This window comes from Polyergus mexicanus, unplaced genomic scaffold, assembly GCF_030449975.1.
Source record: "Polyergus mexicanus isolate NDT 795.1 unplaced genomic scaffold, iyPolMexi1.0 SCAF_128, whole genome shotgun sequence".
Taxonomy (NCBI): domain Eukaryota; kingdom Metazoa; phylum Arthropoda; class Insecta; order Hymenoptera; family Formicidae; genus Polyergus; species Polyergus mexicanus.
Window position 1 is genome coordinate 22,501 of NW_027223448.1, and position 5,000 is coordinate 27,500.

The 5,000-nt window shown below is 52.2% G+C and overlaps 1 pseudogene; it reads left to right on the forward strand.

Moving 5' to 3' along the window:
• The window catches only part of LOC138944233 (large subunit ribosomal RNA), a 3,868-nt pseudogene extending 3,618 nt beyond the window's left edge, over positions 1–250 (forward strand).
• Positions 251–5,000: the final 4,750 nt, after the last annotated feature.

Consider the following 5,000-nt stretch of genomic DNA (forward strand, 5'->3'; position numbering starts at 1 on the left):
GGGCAAATCCACGGTGCGAAGACCCCGAGTGTATTAGTGGAAGGGGAGTAGTCAGCCGTTGAACCGCGGCGACACCCTGGTGGGTTACTGGGGGGCTAACCGCCCCCCAGGCCCCCGGTGCGGTCGTAACTATGACTCTCTTAAAGTTAGCCAAATGCCTCGTCATCTAATTAGTGACGCGCATGAATGGATTAACGAGATTCCCACTGTCCCTATCTACTGGGAGTTACCGTGGCTCTCCTAAGGACGTCCGGGTGACGCTCTTTACTGACCCTTGCGCCGGTGCTGGTGATCCATTGGTCCGTTGGATCCCGGCCCGCGCGGGTGATGTTCTGAGTCGATCTCGGGGTCTGAGAGTCGGGGTTGGAACGTGATGCGAATCGCTATGCGATGCGAAATCGCGTAGCGATATCAGTCCTCTAGTTAGGACCTCTAGCCTCTCGCGTTCAAGTTGTGCATCCACCTTCTCGTGGTACTCCTGAAAACGCCACCTACTTTGGAAAGTAAGATTCGGTAGGTGTCGGCTGAGTGATGTCACAGCGAAGTTTTCCCCCCTTTTCCGCACAGTCATGAGCCGGCATCAGTGATACTATGACCCTCTGATGGACGTCCGGGTGACGCTCTCTACTGATCCTTGCGCCGGTGCTGGTGATCCGGATTGATCCACCAGATCCCGGCCCGCGCGGGTGATGTTCTGAGCCGATCTCGGGGTCCGGGATTGTCGTGGTTGAAATCTGATGCTAATCGAATGGCTCTCAAGTGACAGCGTCCTTCCTGTCTTCCCTCTCACACACCTTCCGCACTTCCCGGCAGCCCATCTCCATCCGTTCGTCTCTATTGTTCTTAGGTGCAGTAGAGAGGAACAGGGGTTGTCAATACTCGCCCACCGGGCCCTGCGCTTCTGAGGTCTTTGGCCCAGCGGCGACGGAACCGGTGGTTACTAATCTTTTCTTTTCTTTTCAGGTCTCCCCATACCTTTAGGAAAGCCACCCCTCTCTCTCTCTCTCTTTATCACCCCTCTTTAACAATACTTACTAACACTACTAACACTCATCACTCTTCTTTCTCTTTTTCGTCCCTCTACTCTCTTTCCCTCCTGAGCTAAAAGCTCTCACCTCAACCCCTTTTTCACTCCTTTTCGTACTATCTCTTTTGCTATCGCTTTTCTATCTCTATACTCTTTTCTCATTTACTTGCATAAAACAGCATGCAACGCTACGAGTCGGTGCCAGCATTGCTGGCCGAATGGCTCTAATGTAGCAACACACACACACATACACTCTCTCACACACTTACATTCTCTCTCTCTCCCTTTTCTTTCTCTTTTTCTTCCTTCTTTATTCCTTTCCTCTATTTCCTTAAACAGCATGCATCGCTACGAGTCGGTGTCAGCATTGCTGACCAAATGGCTCTTACGTAGCAACACACACACACACACGTTCTGTTTTTCTATCTCCTCTTTCTCCCCCTATTCTTTCTTTCTTTACTCCACTCCAATTAACAACTCTCACTAACAACTTCATTACTAACACTTTCATTGATCTGTCTACTCTGTCGCTTTTACCAATTCCTTAATACAGCATAGCTACGAGTCGGTGTCAGATTGACCAAATGGCTCTTATGTAGCGAGCGCACCTAGAAGCGTTGGTGGAACGTGTCTGTGGCCTTGTGGGCAACGCACTTTTAAGAAGTGGGGAGCCTGCAGTGGCTAAGGTCACGTTCCCGTACTCGGCTTTCCTATCCTTTCTTCATCCAATCTCCCGGCAGCCCATCCCCATCCGTTTGTCTCTGTTGTGCCTCGGTACAGTGGAGAGAGACAGGGGCTGTTGTACTCACCTACCGGGCCCTGCGCTTCTGAGGTCTCAGACCCAGCGGCGACGGAACCGGGGGTTACTAATACTTTTCTCTTTTCAGGCTTCCATCCTTTGTCGTTTTTCATTATTATCGCCCGGTCGTTTGTTTCCAACTCGTCCGTTGTGGTAGGAAAATCGACGCATTAGAAATAGATAGATAGGTAGGCGTTTCCTCCTAATGGCGCCCGTCTTAAGGCTAAGGTCAAGGATCGTGCCGATGGTCTGAATGGCCGCGAAGACGAAAAAATCGCGGTCGCTAGCGGTCCACCACCTCGGGGTACCTGCTGTCCCCCCGTTGTATTTAGGCTTGGCGGCGTAATGGTGGCTCTGCGCTGCTCGACTTCTTTTCCACCGTACTCGTGGGAACAAAAATGATGAATAATTTTCTAAAAATTTTGGTGAGGAGGAGTGCCCGCCTGGCAGATCGCTTCCCGCCAGGTGCGGCTGCTATTAGGGAGGCAAGGGACGTGCCTGTCGTCGAGTCGCGAGTACGCTCGTGCGCGCGCTTGGAGACAGCCTCCGCTTCCTCGAGAGCGCCTCACCAAGCTGTGCCCGAGCGATTCCGCGACGTAAAACGACTTTGCGCACAGCCCCAAGGTTGCGGCCTTCGCGCCGTTCGAGTTTTGTTAACGCGATGCGATAGTAGGAACAGCTTAATAAGGCCTTCACCGGCAATCATCGACCGGGAAGAAGAAATTAGGAATAGGGAATCTAGCACAAAATTAGTATCCGCGATTAGACCCGCGATTAGTTCCGCGAATAGTCCCGCGAAAAACCCCGCGGTAGAAAATAAGATTAGATACGCGAATGTTTCCCAATTAGAACCCCATAGTGTATGTGATCCGGGTTCCTCTTCGCAGCCGCAGCAACAAGCTCCGGCAAGTAGCGTCCCCTTTTCCTCATTTGCGTCCACGGGAGTGAGGATACTGCAGCTGAACATGAGGCGTTCAGTTGTAGTTACGGGTGAGGTGCGTCAGCTTGTCGCCGAAAAGCGACTTGACGTCCTGTTATTGCAGGAGTTGCACGTCAAGAAGCATGGCAAGAGCCACACCTTCGTTGGCTTAGGGAAGAATATGAGGGTAGCTGCTGTATGCTCAGAACGCCCCTGGGCTGCAGTGGCAGTCTGTAACCCTCAATTCCAAATGGTGTTTGTCTCGCAGCTTAGCACGACACATTGCGTCTGTGTGGAAGTGCAGGCTCCCAATTTTTCTTTCTACGTCGCATCGTGCTACTTCCAGTACAGCGACGAGATAGAAAAATACCTCAGACACCTCGAAGTGGTGCTTCATTCGCTGAGGGGGAAGAGATTGTTAGTGGCAGTAGACGCCAATGCTCGGTCGTCACTCTGGGGTCTCCAAGAGACAGACGAAAGAGGTGCGAAATTTGAAGACCTCATCCGAGCATATGGAGTAAACGTGGTGAATGATGTCGGACAGGGACCCACCTTTTGGACGGCAAGAGGTTCGTCTTTCATCGATGTAACCTTGACGTCGTCCTCCATGAACAAATTCATCAATGATTGGAAGGTGAGGCCCGACTGGACGACCAGCGACCACAACGCAGTCGACATCAGATTGAGGGTGCCAAAGGGGTCAGGTGGAGATCGGGGTGCCGCGAACATGAGGTTTGACACTCGTCGGGCTGATTGGGAGCGGTTCTCCGAGAGCTTGACTGATCTTTCAAGATCGAGACTGGAGGTCCTCGATGTCTGTTCTGCGAATAGAGTAGATGAGATGGCGGAGACGTTGGCAGCGGTACTCACCGAAGCCTGTTCCGCGTCGATGCCAAGAAAAAGACGATTTAGGAAGTCCAACCCGTGGTGGACGGTCGAATTAACTATACTCAAAAAGGGAGTATACAGAAAGAGGCGTGCACTCCAGAGAGGGCGGGACAAGCCCACTTACCTTTCTCTGAAGTTGGAATACCGCTCTTCTTTGCGGAAATACGGCAGAGAGGTGAGGAAGGCGAAGCTTGCGAGCTGGCGGAAGTTTGTCACATCGCACGGTAACTCGGAGCCCTGGGGATTCGTTTATAAACTCCAGGCGAGAAAACTCCAAGTTGAGGGGGTGCTCAGCACACTCCGGTGTGGCGAATATTCCACGAAGACTTTAGAGGAGACCGCCGGCTACCTCCTAGACGTGCACACTCCGGATGACCGGGAACAGGATGACACGTTCGAACAACGTGAAATTCGTCTCGCTTCGAAAGTTTCCCCCGACACGGTCGACGCCTCATTCTTCACGGCGGCAGAAATGGCTGTAGCGGTGAAAACTTTTAAAAATAATAAGGCTCCAGGAATGGACCTTATTGAGGTTGCGGTTTTGAAAGCCGCTTGTAGGATAATTCCCGGTCAGTTTCTTAGATTATTTAACGGATGCCTTCAGTGGGGCGTCTTTCCCTCAATCTGGAAGGAGGGCTCGCTTCGAGTCCTTCTGAAGGGTGAGGACAAGGACGAGAAGGATCCGAAATCCTATAGACCCATCTGTCTCCTCTCCGTAGTAGGAAAACTTTTCGAGAAACTTCTCAAAACCCGCCTCATGGACGCGTCACTGGCACCGGGTAGGGTCTCCGATCGACAGTTCGGTTTCATGCCCGGAAGGTCGACGGAGGATGCTGTTGTGGAGATGCGGCGTATGGTTTCTGCCTCTGAAAAGAGGTACGCCGTCGCGCTTCTCTTCGACATCTCCGGGGCTTTTGACAACGTCTGGTGGCCTCTTGTACTAGCTAGTTTAAAAGAACGGAATTGCCCGCGGAACGTCTTCGAAGTCCTCCGGAGTTATTTCGAAAATCGGACAGTAAAAATCGCGTTCGGTGCTACAGAGGTGTCCAAGCGGGCCGCGAGGGGGTGCCCACAAGGTTCCGTCCTCGGTCCGACTTGTTGGAACCTCATGTTCGACGGCCTTCTGCGGCTCCTAGAAGGCTTGGTCGAAAATCGGTTTGCCGCGTACGCGGATGATCTCGTTGTCGTTATAAACGGGGATTCGCGAAACGAAATCGAATCTGAAGGCCAACGGGTGGTCAACGCGATCGTAAATTGGTGCGAGTCCGCGAAGCTTCAGATCTCCGAACGCAAGACTGAAGCTATAATATTAAAAAGCGCCGCGATAAATAGAAACCATATAGGCAGACGGGGAGGAGCACGTCCGG